The sequence below is a fragment of the Silene latifolia genome, chromosome 3, assembly GCF_048544455.1.
Source record: "Silene latifolia isolate original U9 population chromosome 3, ASM4854445v1, whole genome shotgun sequence".
NCBI classification, from domain to species: Eukaryota; Viridiplantae; Streptophyta; class Magnoliopsida; order Caryophyllales; family Caryophyllaceae; genus Silene; species Silene latifolia.
In genome coordinates, this window is record NC_133528.1 from 30,655,895 (window position 1) to 30,664,390 (window position 8,496).

At 35.0% G+C, this 8,496-nt stretch overlaps 1 long non-coding RNA gene across 1 annotated transcript; it reads left to right on the forward strand.

Moving 5' to 3' along the window:
- Positions 1-1,965: 1,965 nt before the first annotated feature.
- LOC141646022 (uncharacterized) lies at positions 1,966-6,358 on the forward strand. Its single transcript, XR_012545287.1, has 3 exons — positions 1,966-2,273; positions 4,041-4,321; positions 5,944-6,358. It is a non-coding gene; the product is annotated as an uncharacterized LOC141646022 (long non-coding RNA).
- The last annotated feature ends 2,138 nt before the right edge of the window (positions 6,359-8,496 follow it).

Consider the following 8,496-nt stretch of genomic DNA (forward strand, 5'->3'; position numbering starts at 1 on the left):
GCTAGGATTAAAACTTGGATGTTGCATTGCATGCATTATAGCCGACGATATATCGAGTATAGACAACTTCCCTAATCATTAGTAGAGGCCGCTATCGAGGCGGGCGGGATTAGGTGTTCGATCAAAAGAGCTTCCTAATACGCACCTCACCCCCTACCCGGATCTCCGTGAGCACCGTGTTCATTGGCATCCACGAGAGTCATTCTAGACATAGAATCTTGGGTAACGATTGCTTAGTGTTTCATGTCACTACTTTGTGTCTTGACATGACACGAGGTACTCGAACGGTTCCAATTTCCCATAAAAATTGGTGGCGACTCCATACAAAATGCAAACGTTTGTTTCGTTCTCACCAAGCGCCCCCGTGGGCGGCCCGCTGTCCACACATTGTCTTTTGATCAATGTCATGATGATATGAATTATATTACTTAACTGTGATGAGTGGTGGCGGTGATTGTGTGGAATCGTAATTGACTGTTACACTAGGCTAAGCTTTTCTAAGTGCAGGTGCGTGGGCAGAGCTCTTTCAGACCCTTACCTTTCATTGGCAGCTGCTCAGAACGGTTTTGCAGGCCCACTTCACGGATTTGCCAAACAGGTATTAATGTTTCATTTTCTTGTTCTCTGCCTTATCCTTTTCCTCATCTGTCTATTTTTCAGCTGAAAAACAAAAAAGGAACTATCCACTTAAAAGCATGTTTGGCCTGAATTTTCAAAAAAGAGTTTTTGGTTTTCGAGCTTAATTTTTTAAAAGTGTTTTCAAAAACAGAAGTATCAAATTGATGTTTCTATTTTTATGGCCAAAAAAATTGATTTTTAGCTTTTGGGATTTTTTTTTTTAAGTTTTAAAAAATGATGTGTTTGGCTAAAAAGTGTTTTTAAGTCCAAAAACACTTTTACAATCTAGGCCAAACACACGCTAAATTAACCAACAAAAACCAGAAAAATTAATTATCCACCAAATAAAAGTTACAAAAAGTTAAATACCCATGTTCCAACCTCAGGTGATCGATCGATCGACCGCCATCGTATCTACTAAACGAACACTAATTAATTATCTCCATGAATAAAGTGAAACATAACCTATTGTCATATCTCTCAACGAAAACTCCATATACTACTATGGACTAAAAGTATCCAAATTAATTTCTTTCTTACTTCATCAAAGCATTTCATGAATCGCAAAATTAGGTGACTCAAAACTACAAACATAAAACCGAGCTTAGGGCTTGATCACAGATACAATGAGTTGGAGGGCTCCTGCCAGTTCAAATTTTAGTGATGCATAGGCACTTACTCATCATTTGGATTGAGGGGTTTAGGAGTAAAAGTTGGGTAGGGAAAGGGTGAGGAACAAAATCCCTTGTTTGAACAGGGAATTGGGCTAACATTAGATAGTGTCATAGAGACATGAGGGTCTATGATCCCTCCAGGAAATAAGCTTAAAATTCATCTAGGTTTGTAATATAGAAAAAAATTAAAGCGAAAACACCAATGCCTTTACACTGGTCATTGGTGATCAGTCATACTTTTTGTTACAGGGTGAATATGTGACTTGCTTTCATTGGAAGAGCTTGAACGCAAGAGAAAGAAAGAGGAAAAGGTCTGCCTTAACTTGAATAGGGATTTATGTTCATTGTTTTAAAAAACATGATTTATTTTATTAACTGCTTTTGTCAATGATAATAGGGTTACTATGCACCTTCTCCCCCCAACCTTCTCTCTCACCTTCTCCCTTTATCCTCTCACAAACGATTAATTTAATATAAATTGTGTAGGGTCAAAAGGCAAGTAACTGAAGCAAAATAAATGATAATTTAATCGGTTGTGAGAGGAGAAGGTAGAAAAGAGAAGGTAGATAGTATTTCTCTAACATTTAAGGTAGAAGTTTGAAAATTTGAAAGGTGTGACTTGGAATGATGTTTTGACGAGAAAACTAGGAAATAAATTTGCCCAAAAAAAAAATTATGGTGTAGAGAAAAGATATGCAATTTCACATTCTCAATACTGTGCTTCATTATTTGTTAGACATTTGATAGAAATTTGAGATGAATTTAACTAGATTTTTCGACAACATCCCGTATCCTCTTTAAATATTTCAGTGTTCCTTCTTTTATCTCTTTTTTTTTCTTAATAAAAGTGCTTTATAGAAGTATAGAGCAAGAAAGATGGAAAAAGTTTTGTTAGGTTGACGATGTTTATTTTTATTTTGCAGGTTGTTGGGAGTGTTGAGTGGGTGTGTTTTTAAGTCCACGTCTAATTTAGCTTACCAGGTATGCTCCCTTCACCGTTTTTCACGCGTTTTTCCCTCTTTCCATCATTTTAGGTCATTCTTATTTTAATTGCTCAACTGTTCATTTGGGTCTTTCATGTTATTGTTGCTAATTTTGAGTAAAGGTTATTGTTAATTGTATGAAAAATATAGTATTTGGACTTATTAAGAATTGTCTTTGTAGGGTGGTTTTACTTGCTTAAAGTTGGGGTTATTCATGATTTATATAATCTATTTAATATGTGGTAGAGTTTTAAAGAGTCATGGATACATAAATGTTCGTGTTTTAAAGAGTCATGGATACATTTGATTTCTTTTTAGGATCAATTGTTGAACACTACCTTATAAATACATTGTTTTGCATACTACTACCTTTTATTCAATTTTTTGTGTAATACTCCCTTAAAAATTTGTTTTGATGTTAAACACTACCAAAATGCAATTTCAGGCAAAAAAAAGTCAAAATCTGCCATTGACCACCTGAGTATGTGATTAAAATTGTTTCCCTTAAACTCGACTAATTTCCGTCTATTTTTTGTCCCCTTTTCATGTTTCCTTCCAAATTTCTTATCCATTATAAATCTCTCCCTCTTTCTCTCTTAATTATCCCTCCTCATTGTCTCTCTTATTAGTCAAATTTTCACTTTCCCAAATCTTGTACAATAAAACACAATTATAAAGGGAGCAAATGGTTGTTGAGGCAAAGACAGAGGCGGAGGCGGCAATGTGTGTAGTTGTGACAGACAAATCAGTTGGGATTAAGGCAAACAAATTTTAATCACGTCTTTCAGTGGTCAATGCCGGATTTTGACTTTTTTTTTTGCTTGCATTTTGGTAGTGTTTAACATAAAAACGTATCTTTAAGGCAGTGTTTCACAAAGATATGAATAAAAGGTAGTAGTATGCAAAGTAGTCTATTTATAAGGTAGTGTTCAACAATTGATCATTCTTTTTATTTAGTTTTTTTTAAAAGGATTGTTTCTAATTAAGTTGATAACCAATAATGCATCCACCAATGCCACTATAATGATTGTTATAGTCTTATCACAAGTTCTTTTCATAAGAGAAAACTACGTACATTTGTAGATATTGCTAGCAGTTGCAGCAGAAATCGTTGGTTTTACGGCTGACAAACTTCTGTAGATATGAACTAACAGGATGTTTAACTATAGCTGGTGGCTTCAAACTTTTTAGAATGCATATGTCCATTTTAAAAAATATGCCTCCTATTATTTTGGACTAATTATACATGAAAATAGAACTAGGTTTGTATTGGTTTTGCCTAATTATATTGGTTTTGCCTAAATATGTCCATTTTAAAAAAAATATGCTTCAAACTAATTGTATTGGTTTTGCCTAATTATTCTTGATTACGTTACATGGTACTATTTAAGAACCTGCATCATGGTCCCCTACATACACGGTGTATTCAGGGTGTTGCTGGTTTTCCGCCATAGAAAGTGACCTTTTCCTTCGATAGGTTCATAGCTTTTGTTCAGACCTTCTAGCTCATAGTTGCAATTTTCTGTGTTCATCCCTAATGTTTGGGGAAATTAATTAATTGAGCTTTTCCGTCTTCCAGCTGCCAGAGCAAAGCAGAACTTATTAGTATTTTTATGCTTTGCCACTAGATCAAATTTATTTTAATCTCTTATTTTGTGTATTTTTATGCTTTGCCACTAAATCATTGATTGATTTTTATTCGGTATTTTCTTATCTTTTGGAAGTTGAGTCATCAAATTGAGTTGTTGTTGTGTTTGCTACTTAGATGTATTAGTAGAAGATGAAGTGGGGGCGAATTGAAATGATGGTGATGGTGATGATGACGAGGGGAATTAAGAGTTGGGGTAGGAAAAGGATGAGAAGAGGAGCAGGGGGAAAGGGAAGGGGAAGGAGAATGGGAAGTTGAAGGAAGCATGATGAAGGTAGGAACAACATGATAAGTATCAGTGTGATTGCTTTTATATGCGATTAAGACAGAGGGAACTTCTGTACCTCTTCGTCTTGCTTAGTCCTGTTCCTGTTCGTCTTGCTTAGCTGAAAGGATTGGTAAACACCCTCTCTATATTAATTTGCAATTTTTGTGGTTTATTGTATTTTTCGGTCTTTGTAATATACTGTGTTTTTTATGGTTGAATGTGATACAATTCCCAAAAATTACGTTTCTCACCCATCGCTCCCAAACAAGAACCTTGTATAGAACACCTCGGTAATGAGTTATGGTATGTGCTGGTCTCTTTATAATGCCTATAGAACTTTGTATTGAACACTCACCCATCGCTTGTTGCTCATTTATTTCTTCCCTTTTTCCTGATTATGAATTATTCGGTTTTGCTAACTGACACCAAATCATTTTGGGTTTAAGGCTTTGAATGGTTTTATCTTTCCTGTACTGGTTCTTCCTTAAAACTTGGTTTTAGGTTGTCTCTTTTGTTAGTTATCAGCTTGTCATAGCTGAGATACTGCACGTGCAAGTTTTTCACATGATCCTTCTTATAAATATTGTAAAAGCAATCCTAATGAAGTTTTACCTTCTCCGTAATTGCCTGAGTCTTGTACAGTAATGGCCTGCGATGAGATATTTCCTTGTGCATGTGTTTTGGAGCTTGGACTGGATTATTTGTTGGTCTACTGTAGCTTTTGTATTGTCCTTGTAGCTTCCAAACCTGCCAGTTGAAACATTGGCAATCAGAGCATAAAGCAAATTGCAAGGGATCTTCTGGCAGGTTAAAGTCACAATAACATAAAGATAGAAAGCGCAATTCGTCTATTGCTTTGGTTCCTTTGGCACCTGACAAGCTTTTAGACAAGGTCAATGATTAATTAATATTTTATGGTGTTGTTTTCTTCACGAGGGACTTATTGCTTTATTGTATTTCACTTCTCGATCCCATTTTCTGAGAATCTGGTTTCCTCAGGTTCTCTTCTCATATGATGTGTTCATCAAACTTTTTAGCTAGGATTTGCCCACCTTTGCTTGTGGCCTTCTAAACTGTGGAAACAGGTTTGTTGTCTTAGTCATCGCTTGTTAAAGTCTTCAACTTTGATTTTTAACTATTGATAAAAGGAGCAAAGCAAGCCTAGGTGATTCATATGAGGGCTTCAATAGTGAGGGACTTATGGGAGTTTATTTGTGTCGGGATTGAATGTTATAGTTACAAATCATAAAAGGCAGTAAAGTCAAACAATAGTTATGTGGATATATACTAGGTTTTCTTTTCTTCTGGAGTAGCAGGTTGCTCGACTTTTGTATTTTTTTCCCCTGGAATGTACAAGCTCTAATTTACTGAAAAGTTGCTTTATAAAGAAGGGAGTAGGAGAGAAAGAGGGATATGGGGATAGGGGGAGGGGTAGGGGTATGAGGAGTAGGGGGAATGGAGGATGAAAATGACAAAAGGGAGAGTTAAGAAAGAGCAGGAAGATGAGGATGAGGACGGGTAGAGTAGGAGGGTGAGGCTGATAAGGGGATGTAGACGAAGGAGGAAAGAGAGAGAGAGAGAAGGAGGGGCAAATATTTGGGTGCGTTTATGTAGCTTTGCCATTCTCTGTGATATTGTTGTAAGTTTGATTGTTTTTTGTTTCTAACTTTAGAATTTCTGATGGGTTAATTTGGTTTTCGGTTGTATTTTGTGTTCACTTAATTGATGCGTTAATAGTATTATTTTGGTCAGGATGGGCACAAAATTAGGTCATTAATGAAAGCAAGCTTCCCCCAAGATAGTGATGGCATCGACAAGGAGAACGAAATGTTAGGGAGACCATTGTATGAAATGCAGGATGGGGATGCGGATGCGCCTGCCTGCGAGGAAAGGTTGGGCTTAGCTTCGTGCACGACATTGCATCTTTCATTGTCCAATGTGGGATAAATTGTAATTGACTGTCCTGACTCCTGATTACCTATTGGGACCCCGAGTACAAGAAATGAGCCTATAAAAGCTGCTTTTTTCTTATGATCCGTGTTTAGTGTTTTGGTGCTAATCTTTTTGTTTGCTTATTACATTATGATTCCCCTCGACTTATTACATTATGATTCCCCTCGATAATGTCGAGGTTGATGTTTTTCTACCGGGCTTTTTCCCCCCTTACGGTCATAAATTTTTTTGGTCGTTAGTCAACGTTCGTTTTGTCTTTTCGTGTTATCTTGTTCTTTCAAGTTTGTTTGCCAAAAAAATTTAGTATAGTAAGTGCCTTAGTGGCGGTGCGATTTCGCCTTCTATTTTCAACTGTTCTCTAATTCTTTTCCATTAGACATCGCGTTTTCGAGCATATTCGTCAGTGCTCGGTTCACCATGTGATAAACCATGTCCCTTTTTATTGCTATACTTCCAACTTACTTCTGCTTAACATTTCGCCAAATTGGGGCACCGTGCCCGATAGGGCGCGGTGCAACAACTAGTAAGTTTTAAAAGGCGTAACTTTAATTTTGTAAGAGTGTAACTTTAAGTTTTACAGGGTGTAATTTCAAAGGTATAGTTTGTAACTTCAGTTTAAAAAGGGTGTAACTTTAAACATATAGTTTTAAATATATAGTGTGTAATTTCAGTTGTACATCGTGTAATTTCAAAGTTTAATATTTGTAACTTCAGTTTAAAGCAGGTGTGTAACTTCAAATATATAGTGTGTAAGTTAAGTTGTACATCGTGTAGTTTTAAAGGTTAGTGTGTAACTTTAAGTGTAAACTGTGTAACTTCATTTTAAAAGGGGTGTAACTTCAAATATATAGTGTGTAACTTCAGTTGTACACCGTGTAATTTCAAAGGTTAGTGTGTGTAATTTTAAGTGTAAAGCGTGTAATTTTGGTTTAAAAAGGGTGTAACTTCAAATATATATTGTGTAATTTCAGTTGTACATCGTGTAATTTCAAAGGTCAGTGTGTGTAACTCCAGTTTAAAAAGAATGTAATTTTAAGGGTATAATGTGTAACTTCAATTTCTAAAGTGTGTAACTTTAAGTGTATAGTGTGTAACTTTAATTTGTAAAGTGTGTAATTTTAAAGGTATAATGTATAACTTCAATTGTACAGCGTGGAATTTAAATGTTAGTTTATGTAATTTCAATTGTAACTTAAAGTAAAAAGGGATATTCTATATGGTACCCCTCAACTTTTTGACTTTCTACATGGTACCCCTACACTTTTTAAAACATACATGGTACCCCTAATTGTTATCATTATCACTAAGTGCACCCCTAAACTTTATTTTCCTCCAATTAAACTCGGTTTTAGGCGTTAAGTGATGACTTGGGCGTGTAACCAAGTTTGTCATTTATTATCCCATGACGTATGGACTCTATTGGGCTTAATATCCATCTCGATCTTAATATTTATTGATATATATGGGCTAAAAAATTTTTGACGGGAAATTTATTGATCTCATGCCAAATTATCACGTCCAAAGATGGATATTGAGCCTAATAGAGTCCTTATGTTATGGGATGATAAATGACAAGCTTGGTTACGTGTCCAAGTAATCACTTAACGCCTAAAACAGAGTTTAATTGGCGGAAAATAAAGTTTAGGCCTTAGGGGTATACTTAGTGATAATGACAACAATTAGGGGTACCATGTATGTTTTAAAAAATGTAGGGGTACCACGTAGAAAGTCGAAAAGTTGAGGGGTACCATGTAGAATATCCCAAGTAAAAATGATGTAATATCCAGTAACTTCGATTGGGTGTAACTTCAAGCGAATATATTGTAATTTCAAATAAATATGGTATAATTTCAATTGATATGTTGTAAATTCAAGTATATATAGGTAAATTAATTAATTTATTAATTTCAAGTCAACATGATATAATTTCAAGCGAACAAGAGGTAACTTTAAGCGGATAAGGTGTAACTCTCAATTCACAGAGCAGTACTGAAAAATTTAAAAACTCAATGATATACGAAAATATTACCATTGCGTTGGGCTCAAAAAAATAATAAAATTAGGCTTTTGTTTCGCCTTAATCGGAGTCCGAATGAAGATTTACGGAGTCTTTTACGAACCCGCTTTTATTTTACGCGGATATGAAATTTCGTTTTTTGAATCCAATATTTTGATATTTAAAAGATAAATGGTAGGATATTAATTTAATAAATTAGATGATGAAAAATAGAAAGTAATTGATTAGATAAATTGGGAATTGAAATTATGAAAGAGAAAGCATTAATTACATGTTGGTGAGTGTTTTTTTTTTTTGTTTTAATCTCAACCATTCATCTTTTAAGATCTAATGGT